This window comes from Penaeus monodon, unplaced genomic scaffold (genome assembly GCF_015228065.2).
Source record: "Penaeus monodon isolate SGIC_2016 unplaced genomic scaffold, NSTDA_Pmon_1 PmonScaffold_8124, whole genome shotgun sequence".
NCBI classification, from domain to species: domain Eukaryota; kingdom Metazoa; phylum Arthropoda; class Malacostraca; order Decapoda; family Penaeidae; genus Penaeus; species Penaeus monodon.
The window spans coordinates 207-15,033 of record NW_023663354.1 but is presented as its reverse complement, the minus strand read 5'-3'; the positions used below and the strand labels follow the sequence as shown (position 1 = coordinate 15,033).

General features: G+C 45.4%; 1 pseudogene; it reads left to right on the top strand.

The window, feature by feature from the left end:
• The first annotated feature begins 123 nt into the window (after positions 1–123).
• On the top strand, positions 124–1,649 carry LOC119571814 (annotated as a pseudogene).
• The last annotated feature ends 13,178 nt before the right edge of the window (positions 1,650–14,827 follow it).

Here is a 14,827-nt window from a genome sequence, read left to right as displayed (position 1 = left end):
AAACGCGATAGGGGCAGACGGACGACTGCAGGATATCCGAGACTTCGAGAGCGGGGTAGGCGGGGCCACTGCTTGGTTATATAAAGCGGTCGCCGTCGACGTCGCCGCATCAGCCTCGTATTCCTCACCATGAAGGTACAAAATAGGTATTTCTTTCTTTTCCCTGTTCTGTATAACATACAATTCAATTATCTAACTCTATCTTTTTTTATCTTTAACCTCTTGCAGCTAGCACTGGTGATATTACTATGTGTAGGCGCTACCCTAAGGGTGGCGGCACAGGATGGCTCCTATATGTTGGATTCACGAGGCGTGGAGGTGGAGCAGGGACTCCAGCCTTCATCAGAACTCCTCCGGAACCACCAAGCCTTCTCCCAAGGCTTCAAAGAACGCTCTGAAGAGATGGCCCTGCAATACAGTCTTGGCCAAGTCGAATACAATGATCCAGTTAGTATCCCACTGATTTCTTGATACATATATATATTAAATTTTCGTTATAAGCCAGTAGTAGTACGTTTTTTTCTTCTTCTTTTCTTTTTTCTTACTACCATTTGATGTTTGCAGAATCCGGAGTACGCTTGGGCTTACGAGGTCGACGCCAAATCAACTGGGGACATGAAGTCTGCTCGAGAGGAACGACGAGGTGACGTGGTCGTGGGTCAGTACTCGGCCATGGACCCCGACGGCTCTCTGCGTGTGGTCGACTACTCGGTGGCTCCCGGCACAGGCTTCCAGGCCACCGTCCGCAAGGAGTACACAGGCGAGGCTTTCCAGGGACAGGAGCAGAGACTGCAGGCTCAGACCAGGCAGTACAGTGCTATCCAACAGGGAAGCAAACTACCAACAGAACCGCAACCAGTACCAACAGAATCGTGGCCAATACTCACAGAACTACGATGTAAACCGACAGAATCGTAACCAGTACCAATACTCACAAAATCGCAACCAGAACTTGGAAAACATCCAATATTCTCAGAACCGCAATCAATATCAACAGAACCGCAATCAATATCAGAGAAACCGCAACCAATATTCTCAGTACAGCAATGATTACCAACAGAACCGCTATCAGAACCAGCAGAACTACAATGAGTACCAACTGAAACCCATTCAGTATTCTCAGAATCTTAACGAGTACCAACAGGACCGCACTCAGAATCAGCAGAACCGTTACCAATTTTCGCAGAACCGCAACCAGTACCATCAGAACCGCGATCAGTCCTACGAGAACCACAACCAGTTCCAGCAGAATCTTAACCAGTACCAGCAGAACCGTGATCAGTCCTACCAGAACCGCGATCAGTCCTATCAGAACCGCGACCAGTCTTACCAGAAACAGTACCAACAGAACCGCAATCAGTACCAACAGAACCGCTACCAGTACCAGCAGAACCGCGATCAAAGCCTTTCCAGTCGCAAAAACAATATCAGGTACAATTTCCCAGCTTTATGGAACCAACGCATCAATCAGAACCTGAACCCCCCTTCCCCAAGCCCTTTACAGCCAGAACCAAAACTACCTGGCCCGTTATGGATCCGGCATCAGAACAGTACAACAACCGCCAAAACCAGTAAACACCCAAAAAAGGGAATCGGGCAGAACCAAGGTTATCCCCAAATCAGCTTGGTTCTGCGTCCTCAAGGAATAACACGCGAACCAAATGTCAGGGGACTTCCTAGACCAAATTTAAAAAGGCGCCCAGAAGGTTCAAATTTAAAAAGGTTTCTCTCGGTGGGGCCAATATTTGGGACTTTTTGCAAAAAAAATTTTTTATAATTTGTTTTCTTTCTAAGGGTTACACGAGGATGCAAACAATAAACAGATTTTCAAAAAACACACAAAAAAAAAACACATTTATTATGTAGTATATTTTTATAAAAAGAAATTTTTACCCCCTTTAAAAAAATTTATAAAATGATTTATATGTAAAAATTAATACACTCACATTAGAATTTTTAAATGTAAAAATAGTATATATGTATAAAAATACAACTTGAGAAGAAATATGAAAAACCCACGCACACCTAACAAAAAAGAAAAATTTAATGAATATTTTATATAGAACATTTTTTGTATAACATATATGTAATGTAACACAAATAAACGCATAGATATGAGACAATTTGGTTCATAAAATTGCGGGTGTGGGGTGTGTGTGTGTTTAGTGTGGATAAATAGATGATACAAATAGAGATAGATAGATAAAAAGATAGACAGATTTACATATGTATACATTTGTGCGTGTGTCGTGGATGTGTGTGGTGGATGTGCATGCATATATTTTTATAAAATTTTTATAATATAAAAATTTTTTTAATATATATATATATATAGATATTTTTATATATGATATGAACATTTTTCAAATAAAATATTGCTACGCCAGGGGGTTTTGTCTCTGGCGAAACATGTTTTAACATGAAAAGGTGACCTGGGATGTTTTAAAAATAAAGGGGATGGGCAAACGACGCAACGGGCTGTGAGCGAGGAGCGAGGAACAAGAAAGAGACGCAGGGGGTGCTCCCCCTGTGAAGCCCTCATGGTGCCCTTGTGACCTGATAAAGTTGTGTCCCCTTGTATAAGCTGATCGTGCAGTATGACATGGGTTTCCCTCTGTATGTGCCTAGATAAGGTAGGGGAAATAACTTGGTAAAAAAAGGAAAGACTGTTTTTTGTGTTTTTTTTGTCCCCTGCCCCCCATTGGGTTTCCCCGGGGTTCGGGAGGCTGGGGTGCTCGGTGCCTCTGGAACTGTTCAGGGTCACGACCCTGGAATAGCACGCGTCTCCCACCCTGCCTTGTGTTGGTGGAGAGAGCGAGGCGGTCGGCGAAAAAATGGTGTCGGGAGTAGGTTGTGAAATTTGATCAGTGAGACGCGCCGATTATAGGGGTCCAAAGATGCCGGACCCATGGGGAGAGGGGCAGGGACTGAGGAGGCACGAGGAGGTAAACCGAGCCAGATGGAGCGATCCTGCCATGCGGGCCCGGGTTGAGGGAGGAAAGGAACAAAGGGCAGAAGAGCGGGCACAGAGGGCACACAGCGGCGCACCATCTCGTCGAGGCAGGAAAGGGAAAGGGAGAGGAACTGTCTGCCGATTTGTGAGGTGCTACAGAGCAATCTTGCATCTGTGAAGAGGAAAAACCAGCATACACCGACAAGGCCGCAACGGTGAAGGGGAAAACTGATGGGGAGGGTGCAGATCTGAAGGGGAGGTTCAGGGCCTGAGGGGGAAGGAAGGCGGAAAGGGGCGTCAGGGGAGTAACGTTGCAAGCGAAAAGGGCAGCGCGGTTCGGCAACAGAGAGGTGTCAGATTATGGGGTTCCTGGGGTCCGGGGCAGGAAACCCCGGGCCTCGCGCATGGCGCAGCCTGGCGGAAAAGGCTGGGGCCCCACGAACCCTCCCTTTGGGATAGGTGGGGCAAACTCGGCCCGGTCAACCCCCCCCTTTTGCCTCCCCACCCCTTCCTCCCCCCCAGGTGTGTTATTTCACGGACGCGTTCCCCCCCTGCGCCCCCGGCCCAGAATTTGTAAAGCGTAACCCAGCTGAGTATGACGGGAAGGGGCCCCTGGGAGGCTTTGTCCCCCAATTTTGAAATGCGGGGCACTGCCCGGGGCGGAGCCGGGAAAGAAAAGGGCCCGCAGTGGTAACAGCGCTAAGGGGCCCCGCGGGGAATGTTGGGGCATCTCCGCCATCTCAACAGCCTTTTCACCAGCGGGAGAGGCTTTAAAAACGCCTTTTCGGGCACCACCACCAGGCCCGAGGTAATGGGGCCCACTTGAAGAAGTGGATCGTGAGGGGGCGAGACACTGCCCAGCTGGGGGGATGGGGAGGCGCTGGTAAGGGGGTTTGACCCTGCGGCTGGGGAAGAGATGATCGTGGTCCGGGCCCCGCAATTTCTTTTTATGCTTTGAGGCCCAGCGCTAAAATCTATGTCAAGCAGGCACCCCCGAGGACCCGCAGGTGGCGTGGCGAGGGCCGGGGTTTTCGGGGCCTTCCTAAAGAACCATTGGCCGGGGCCAGCTGCTCAGCCCCGCCATGACCTCCGGGGCCGGAAGGAAAAAGTGGGAAGGTAGCTTTGGGGAAGGGGAGCCTGAGCTTTTTCCAAGGCTTGTGTTGGGACGCGGAGAGGTAGGGCACGACGAGTCAGTGTAGAGGGAGCAGAAAAAGTCCTCCAACGGATGCCTTCCAGAGTGTCAAGGACGTGGCAAGTAGGGTCACCATCCGAGTGCAGTCCTAAGGAAAGGGGAAGTGGTACGGCGGAAAACTCGGACAGGCGGAGAAGGGGTCGAAAACCCAGCGCCCCCGGTTCCGGGCCCCGACTTGGATAAGCCCCCCAAAAACCAGCACGATGCAGGTGGAGGGCTCAATAGAGGGAAGCCATGCCACCCTTTCAGTGGAAGGGGGGTGAGAAGACCTAGGGCGGTCTGATATGTGGCCCCCAGTGACTTCCAAACCACCCAAAGAGACTGTTGGTGTCAGGGGGGATTATGTGCAGCCAAGGGGCCCGGGGAGGCTCGATTGACGTGGGGGCACGGGGAAACGGGGCGGTGTAGTGGCCCATTTGGGCGGGAAAATGCTTGTGGGCTTTATACCCGAGCAGAGTAAAAGGGGTTGTCGACCCTTTGGGGGAAACTGGGAGGGTGCATGGGGAAGAGGCCCTTAATTTTCCGAGGGTTTGGGTGAGGGTAGTTATGGTGAACGACTGCACCTTTCCTCAGGACAGGTCTAGAACCCGGTGCAACTTTTAAGAGGATGCGGGAGAGAGGGCCTTGTGGAGCCCATTCAAAACCTGCAGCTGGGTGATGGGGTAGGGTTTTGGGCGGAGCCTTTTGGGCCAGGGGGGGGGTTAGTTCAGTTTTGGTAGCTAATTCTCGATAAGGCCCCGAAAGGGGCCAGCTGGGCAAAGCTGGGCACTTTTGGGAAGTGGAGATCCAGAAGAGTCGGGGGAGCGAGGGGGTTGGTTGGGGTGGGGGCCCTGCCCGATTCCTCGAGGATTGGGAAAGGGTGTGGGGTTTCCATGGGCCAGGAAGCTACCCGGGGCCATGGTGAAAAAGAAAAGACGTTAGCCCCCGTGCGGCGATGAGGACGTGGCAGAGGACCGAGAGAGGAGGCATTTGGAGGTGAGGGCGAGAAAGACGCAATGGGACCCGAGCCATTTCTTGGGGCAGGAATACCCCTTGGAGCTACGCCCAAACTACCGCCGCCCACACCCTCCAGAGCGACCCCCTCGAGAGCGAAGAAAGCCGGTGGATGAAAGATTTTTGGTTTTGAAAAAGATTTTAAATTTCGGTTTTTTTTGTTTTAAAGAATTTTTTTTGTTCCAGGGCTAATTTTATTTAAATTTTTTTAGTTTTTTTTTCGGTTTTGGGATGAGAGCAGACAGGTCGTCTGCTTGATAGGGGGGGAAGTGCACGCCCGTGGGGCTTTTCTCTGTGCGAAAGTTAAATGAAAAAAATGACCGGGGATGTGTTAAAATGAAGGGACCGGGAAAAAATGACGCAAAGGTGTGAGTGGGGAGGGGAGCGGAGAACAAGCCCAAAAGAGGCAGTTGGGGGCTGCTCCGTGAAAACCTCTGTGGCCCTTGGACCCGATTTCTTGTGTGCCGTTATAAGCGTATGTGCAGTGGACATGCCCGGTTTCCCCCCGTATTGTGCCTATAGAAAAAGGTAGGGTAAATAATTTTGGGAAATAAAAGGGAAAAACTGTCATTTTGTGTTTTTTCGTGCCCCCTCCCCACCGGCATTTCCCTCGGGTGTTTGGGACGATGTGATGCTCGGTCCTTTGGAAATTTCTTTCAGACCTGTGAATAGCACCCGCTGCCTAGCCGCCCTTTTTTGGGGGCAGAGAGACGAGGCGGGCCGGCGAAAAATAAAATATATATAATACATATAATATTAACATATATTATATAGGGGGGGGAAATACGTCTCCTTCTATTAAATAAATGAAGTTATAATATATAAATATAATAATATATATATATATATAATATAATATATATATATATATAGTATGTACCTTATGAAATATGAATATATATATGTAATATATATTAATTATAATATATATATAATATAAAAATTAAATAAAATATTATTTTAGATGTAAGTATTGAATATGTATTATATGTATGTAAAATTTTTTAATATAATAATTTAAAATAGAAGATAGATAGAGGAAATATAAGAACACACACACACACACACACAAACACACACACAAAACCCAAAAATATATATATAAATAATATATATATATTATATTTTAAAACATATTAAATACTTTCTTCCCACAAGACATCAAGGAAATGATAATGATCAAAAAATTGCAACCCCAAACCCAATTTTAAAAACACTAAAGTACCGGACGATATCCCTTTTTAATTTATTAACATGTCGGGACTGGGTCATATCATATATACTGAAAGACAAGGGATAAATTGTCATGTGTTTGGCCCAAGGGGATTTCATCGAAACCCAAAAAAAACAAAGCTTTTACCATATTTAAACCGCAAGTTACATATTTGTGAGTATTTTAAATAAAAAATTATGCTACCCGAGTGGGTTTCCAGGTGACCAGTGGCATCAACAGTTTAGAATTTTGAATCATGTGGAGAAAATAAACAAAAAGTAGGAAAGGATAAGAAAAAGAATTGCGAGGGCCCGAAGAAAAAGACTGCCAAAAAAGGCCCGGCATTAGGTCCCCCGTTTTTTTTGTTTTTTTACCCCCTGTTTCCCCTTTGTTGTTTTTAAGTTTACCCCGGGGTTTCGCGGTATCAATTCAATGATTATCTATCTTAGGGGTTGAAAGAAGTTTAAATAAAATTCGTTTGTTTAGTAATTTTTTACCGTGAATACTTTTCAAGGGCTGGTACTTACAAAAATTTTTACAAAAGCAGCAAAAAACAAACATTCGTCAATTAAGATAAAAAAATAAAAAATTTACAAAAACAATACAAAAATTTTCTGTTGAGAAAGAAAAACAGAAACCAGAAAGCCGTGAGAGGCAATTTTCAGGGAGCTATAATACATTCAGGGAAACTGATTTTACCAATTTTTAGGATCATATTGGGAAAAAAAATTTCCGTAGTAGTTTTCTCAAAATGGAAAGAAAAACATTCAATCACGAAAATCATGGTTGTCATGCGGATTTTTTGTGCGTGAAAAAATGATTATTATTATTATTTTTATTATTATTTTATTATTTTTATTATTTTTATTATTTAAAAACAGAACCGTTTTTTCAATTTGACTTTCATTATGCGACGGCCACTTATATTACCTTTTACCATTTATTAATAACACACATAAAAAGTAAACCCCAAAAAACACACACATACACAAATAAAAAACAACCCCCAATAGAACATATATATCAAATATGGGTGGTGTGAAGCGGGGGTTTTTATGAAAGCAGGGGTCGGGAAAAAGTTTTCATATGTAGTTTATATTCTGTACAAAAAATTTTTAATAAATTTCAAATGAAATCTGAATTAGTTTAATGTTCGCCCATAACAGAGAATGGAGAGAAGGAGATGCCCGACCTTGGGGATACCCGAGACGCGAGAGCTGGTGGGGGGGGTCAGCTTTGGTATATAAAATGGGCGCCCTTGACTCGCCGATCAGCCTGTATCCTTCATCATGAAGGGAAGAAGTGGGGAGATATTTCTTTTTTTTTTTTCTTCGAGAAAAAAAAGAAAATCTCTCCATTTTTGTTAGATGAAGGATACAGGCGGAGCGGCGACGTCAACGGCGACCACTTATATAGCCAAAGCAGTGACCCCCCCCCCGCTCTCGACGTCTCGGATACTACAAGGGCGGGGAGCTGCCATTTCATCCTAGTTGTAGGACAGAACATTAATCGTAATTTAGATTTTTATTTTAAAATTTTTTAAAAGTTTTTTTGGGCAGAATAAAATTACTAATGAAAACTTTTTCCCGACCCCTGCTTTCATAAAAAACCCCTGGCTCACAACAACACTATATAGATATATATGTATACGTATGTGTTATGTGTTTTTATTTGTGTATGTGTGTTTGAGTGTTAAATTATGTTGGTGAATTATTAAAGGGGTAAACGAGTAATATAAGGGCCGCGCATAAATGAAAGTATTAATTCGAAACGACGGTTGCGTTTATAATAAATAAATAAAATAAATAATAAAAATAATAATAATAAAAATAATAATAAAAAAGTCAAATTTTTCACGAACGAAGAAAAACGCAAGTGGGCAACCCCGATTTTCGATGATGAAAGTTTTATCTTTTCCATTTGAGAAAGCACAGAAGAAAATTAATCCTAATAAGATCCTAAAATGGTAAAATCGTTTTCCCCCGAAAGTATTATAGTTCCCCGAAAATTGCCTCATCACGGCTTTTTGGGTTTTTGTTTTTTCTTTTATACGTAAATACTTTTGATTGTGTATTTTGTAAAATATTATTGTTATGCTTAATGACGAATTTTTTTTTGCATAGTGTGTCAAAAAATTGTAAGTATCAGTCCCTTTTATATAAGATTCACAGGTAAATAATATACTAAGACACAAAACGAAATTATTATTTTTAAACCTTTATATCAAACCTAAGATAGATAAAACAGTGAAAAAAATACGGCAAAACCGGAGGGGAACTTAACAAAACAACGAAGGGACGAAAAAGCGGGTGAACAGTAAACAAAAAACGAAAGGAGACTATGCCGAGGCCTTTGGCGCTTTTTTCTTTTAGGCCTTCGGCATTCATGTTTTTTATCCTTTCCCACTTTTTTTTTATTTTCTCAGCAGAATTCTAAAATTAATGGTGAGCACAGGCACGGGAAAACCCCACCCCCCGGCGATAGCAAAATCTTATTTAAATACGATCACGAATATGATTACGCAGGGTTTAAAGAGTAGCAAGTTTTGTTTTTTTTGGATTCGAGCAACCCCTTCGGCCAAACGACATGAAAATTATATATTTTTTCAGTATATATGAGTATGAACCAGGTCCCGACAGTTAAAAAAGTAAAGGTATCGTCCGGAATTTTAGCATGGGGTAAAATTTGGGAAAGTGCAATGTTTTTTGACATTATCTTTTTCCTTGAGTTTTGTAGGAAGAAAAGTTGTATTATGTATATATATATAAATATATATTTTATATATATAATATAATAATGGTGTGGGTGGGGGGTGTGGGTTTGTGGGGTTTTGGGGTATCTGTATATCTACCCTCTATCTACTATTATTATATATTATATATAAAGTTCAACATTATAACATATATAAAAAATACAAAACATAATATAAATATTAATATATATATATAAAATATAAAATAATATATATAAAAATTATATAACATATATATATTACATTATTTTAATAGAAGGAGACGTAATTACATAATAAAAATAGTATAATATATATGAAAATTTTAATATAAAAATTTGTTACGCCCGCCGCCTGTCCTCTCACCAAAAAAAGGGCAGGCTAGGCAGAGGGGCTATACAGGGTCGTAAACATGAAAATTTCCAAGAGGCACCGAGCATAAAATCGTCAGAACCCCCGGGGGGGAAAGCCAGGTGGGGAGGCAGGGCACGAAAAAAAACAAAAAAGGACAGTCTTTCCTTATTACACAATTTTTTCCCCGTAATTTTTTATAGCACAATAAGGGGGGAAACCCGATGTCAACTGCACGATACATTAAAAAGGGCAACAAAAAAAAAGTATACAGGTCACAAGGCACCGAGGTCTTCACAGGAGCAGCACCCAACCCCTCTCGGGCTTTTCCCCCGCTCCTCCGTCCCCATCACAGCCATTTGCGTATGTTGCCGGGCCCCCTTTATGTAACACTGCCAGGTTTCTTTTCTTTTAACCCCGTTTGCACAGAGACAAAGACCCACGGGCGTAGCACTATCCCCCCATCAAGAGACGACGCGCCTGAATACCTAAACTGAAAAAAAAATACAGAAAATTTAAAAAAAATTAGTCCTCAGGAACAAAAAAAATTTTTTTAAAACCCAAAAGAAACCGTTTTTTTTTAAAAAATAGTTTTCAAAAACAAAAAATTTTTTCACCAGCGCGGCTTTTTTCGCTCTGGGGTGGGGTGCCTTGGAGGGGGGTGGGCGGCGGAGAGGCAGTAGCATCCAGAGGGGTATCTCCTCCCCCAAGAAATGGCTCAGGTCACCATTGACGTCGTTGATCCCCCTCCCCACCAAATGCTCGCCTCATCCGGTCAGCGTTGCCAGCCCTCATCCCCGCTACGGGGCTAACTCATTTCTTTTTCACCAGGCCCCAGGAGAGCTCCTGGCCCAGGGTAACCCCACACCCGGGTGCCCCAAGTCCTCGAGGAAGTCAGGCAACGGCCCCCCCCAACCCAACTCTCGCTCCCCAACGATTTCGGGATGCTCCATTCCTACAAGCCCCCAGTTTTGACCAGCTGGCCCCTTTTCGGGCCCTTACGGAGAATTTATACCAACACGTAACAAACCCCCTCCCTGGTCAACAAGGCTCCCCCCAACCGCTACACCATCAGCCAGCTGCAGGTTTTGAAGGGCCCACAGGCCCCTCTACTCCACGCATCACTCTGACAGTTGCCCCGGGGATTAAATCGCCTGGGGAAGGGTGCAGTCGTTCAGCCATAATACCTCTGCAACCCAAACCCTTTTGGGAAAGTAAGGGCACATCTTACCATGCCCCCTCCCCAGCTTCCGTCCAAGGTCGACCACCCCTTACTCTGCGTCGGGTAGTCAAGGCCAGCAAGCAGTGCTGTCCGATGGGCCCAAAACCCCGGGCAGCCGCGCCCCCGTGCTGCCCACGTCAATACGAGCCTCCACGGGCCCCCTTGGCTGACAAAAATGCCCGTGACCCACACGTCTCTGTGGTGTGTTTGGAAGCCCCCATGGTGGCCAACATACAGACCGCACTAGGGTCTTTCAGCCCCAGTGTCCCTTAAGGTGGCAGGTTCCCATCTTTTGAGCCCCACCTGATCTGTGGTTCGGGAGTTACCAAGTGGGGGCCGGGAAACCGAGGAGGCGGGGTTTTGGACCCTTCTCCCCCCCGTCCGAGTTTTCCCCCTGTACCACTTCCTTCCCTTTGGGAATGCACTGGTGGTGACCAACTTGCCACAGCCGGGAGCACGCGGGAAGGATCCGTTTGAGAGGAGTGTTCTCTGCTCCCCGACACGATGTTGTCCCCTACCTCTCCGCAGTCCCAACACAACCCTTTGGAAAACCCAGCTCACCCTAAATGTACCTTCTCCACTTTAGCCCCGGCCCCGGAGGTCAGGGGGGGTGAGCAGGGCCTGGGCCCAAGTTGCCTAGAAGCCCGAACTCCAAGGCCCTCCCAGCGCACCTGGGGTCCTCAGGGTTCCCTGTTTGAATAGATTTCAGTGCGGGTCTGCAAAGCACAACAAAAAAATTTGGGCGGGCCAGGACCACGATATCTCTTCCGCACCCGCAGGGTACAACCCCCTACCGGCCCCTCCACATCCCTCGCCGCGGGACAGGTCCCCCACGTCACGAGCCCACTTTTCAAGTGGGCCCGATATACCTGGCCTGGGGGTGGTGCCCGAAACGGCGTTTTAAAGCCTCTGCCACGGGGTGTAAAGCAGTTGAGATGGCGGCAGATGCCCCAACACTTCCCCCGGGGGGCCCCCTTAGGCTTTTACCAGCGCAGGCCCCCCTTTTTCCTGGCCCAAAGCCGGGGCAGATGCAGCATTTCAAATTTGGGCGAATGCCTCCCAGGCCCCTTCCGTCTACTCAGCTGGCTTCGTTTTCACGAATGTCGGGGGCCGAGGGGTGAGGGTGGAGGCGTTTTCGTGAAAAACCCTGGGGGGGGAGAAGGGGGTGAGGGAGGAACGGGGGGTTAAGGGTCCGAGTTTTCCGCCACCCAAAACCCAAGGAGCGGTTCCCATGGGTCCCCAGCCTTTTGCAACGACCACGGCTGCGACACGTGCTGCGAGGCCCGGGGGGTTCCGCCCCGGACCCCGGCAACCCCCCTACATCTGACACTTTTGGGATCTGTTGCCCGAACCCGCGCCCTTTTTCTGCTTCAACGTTATACCTCGGACGCCGCCTTTCCCCCTTCATTCCCCTCAGGCCCCGAACCCCGCCCTCAGAGTTGCACCCCTCCCCAGTTCACTTTCCGCTGTGAAAGGCCTTTTCGGGTATGCTGATTTCCATCTTTACAAGCAAGATTGCTTGTAGCACCTCAAAAAGTCGGCAGAACGTCCTCTGCCCCCTTCCGCACTCGACAGATGGTGCGCCTGTCGTGTGCCCTTGTTTTTCTTCTGCCCTTTTTGCCATTTTCCCCCCTAACGGCCAGATGGCAGTGTCAGCTCCACTGGTCGGCTCACCCCACTTGGCCCCCTCAGCAAGCCTCCTCTCCTCATGGCTGCCGGCATCTTGGACCAAGAAAATCGGCGCGTTCAGATCAAAATTTTAAAACCCCTCCCGAACCATTTGTTTCCCACCGCCTGTCTCTCTGCCACCCAAACAAGGGAGGGGTAGGCGACGGCGTGATTCACAGGGGGTGAACCTGAACGTTCCAAGAGGGACCGAGCACCACAGCCCCCCAGAACACCCGAGGGGAAACGCCAAGGCGAGGCAGGGACAAAAAAAACAAAAAAACAGTCTTTTCCTTTATTTTCCAAATTTTTTTACCCCTACACTTTTTATAGGGACAAAACAGGGGAAACCAGAGTCTACTGCACGATACATTAAAAGGGCAACACAAATTTTTCAGGTACAAGGGACACATGAGGTCTTCACAGGGCAGCACCCCAAATGCGTCTCTTTGGGGTTCCCCGCTCCTCCGCCACAGCCCGTTTCGTATGTTTCCTAGGTCCCTTATGTTAACACATCCCAGGCAATTTTTTAGTTAACACATGTTTCGCACAGAGACAAAGACCCCCCGGCGTGAAAAATATATATTTGATAATGTTAAGAATTATTAATAAATATTATAAAATTATATATATTATTAAAATAATTATTATATATAGCAGCACATAACACACACACACATACACCGCAGCAGCAAAATGTATACTATGTAATTGTCTATCTTTTTACACTATCTCTATTTTTATCTATTATTTTAACACGTACAAAAACACACACACACACACACAAAACACGATATTATGAACAATATATGTCTACAATCTATCTATATATGTGTAACATTAATATATGTTATACAAACAATGTTTATATATTTTAATGCATTATTTTTACATTTGGGTTTAGGGTGCGTGTTTTAAAATTTTTTCTGCAGTAGTATGTTTTTTAAAATATATAATAGTATAATATTAAATATATCTATATGTGATGTGTTTTATACTCATATAAAAATAATCTACCACCAATTTTTAAAAAACATGTAGTAATCTATCTGTGATATAACAAACAAATACATACATGTGTGGTTGGTGTGTGTGTGTGTTAATAATGAAAATTTTGTTAAGGTTTTCATCTCTGTTAACCCTTAGAAAAAAAACAAAAATTTTAAAAAATTTTTTTTTGAAGAAGTTTCCCGAGATTTTTGCCATCACCGAGGAAACCCTTTAAAATTTTTAAACCATTCTGGACGCCTTTTACATTCGTGGTTAGGAAGTCCGTGAAATTTGGTTCGCGTGTTTGTTCCTTTAGGACGCGAGAACCACGTGATTGGAGATAACCTTGGTTCTGCTGATTCCCTTTTAGTGGGTTTTACTGGTTGAGAAGCGGTTTTTTACGGGTTTTGATGACGGACCATAACGGGCCCGGTAGTTTGGTTCTGGGTGTAGAGACTTGGGGAAGGGGTTCAGGTTCGATTTTGCGGTTGGTTCCATAAGCTGGGAAATTTTACCCGATATTTTTGTTGCGACTGGAAAAGGGTTTGATCGCGGTTGTGGGATGGTAGCGGGTTTTGGGGTATGATTTCGGTTTGTTGGTACGTTTTTGGAAAATGGTCGCGGTTCGATAGGACTGATCGCGGTCTGGTAGGATGCACGGGTTTGTGGTACTGGTTAAAATTCGCTGGAACGGTTTTTGTTTTTCGTAGGATGACGCGGTTTGATGGGCTGGTTGCGGTTCGGTAAGGATGGTCGTGTTTTGCTGGTACGGGCGGTTTGGTATCATTAAATTGGGGTTTAGCGATTCTGCTGAACGGTTACGGTTCTGGGGAAAATGGAACGGTTTTGTGATTTGAGTGCGGTTGTGGTACCGTTAAGTTTGAGAATACTGAAGGGTTTCGTTGGACTCATTGTTTTGTGGGTTTTTTAGCGGTTCTGTTGGGAACTTGCGACTGAGAATATTTGGGTTTCGGTTTTTTGATATTTATGCGGGGTTTTGTGTATGATTGCGGTTTTGAGAATATGGGTTTTCCCAATTTGGTTGCGATTTTTTGATTTTTTGGTTCGGTTTCGATTCTGTCGGTTTTTCACGTAGTTCTGTGAGATTGGGACGATCTGTTTGGGACGGTTGCGGTTCTTGGGGAGTTGTTCCCTGTTGGATAGACTGTACGCTGGTCTGAGCCCGCAGTCTTGTCCCGTCCGGGAAAACCTCGCCGTTACTCCTTTCGGCGGTGGCTGGAAGCCCTTTTTTTCCCCGGGGGCCACCGGTAGTCGACCACACGCAGAGAGCCGTCGGGGTCCCGCCTACGACCCACGACCACGCCCTCGTCGTTCCTCTCGAGCAACTTTTAGTCCCCCGTTGATTTTGGGGTCGACCCCGGAAGCCCCAAACTACTCCGGATTCTGCAAAACATCAAATGGTAGTAAAAAAAAAGAAAAGAAGAAGAAAAAAACGTATACTATGGTTATAACGAAAAAATTTTAATAAATAGTATCAAAAAAAATCAGTGGGGTAC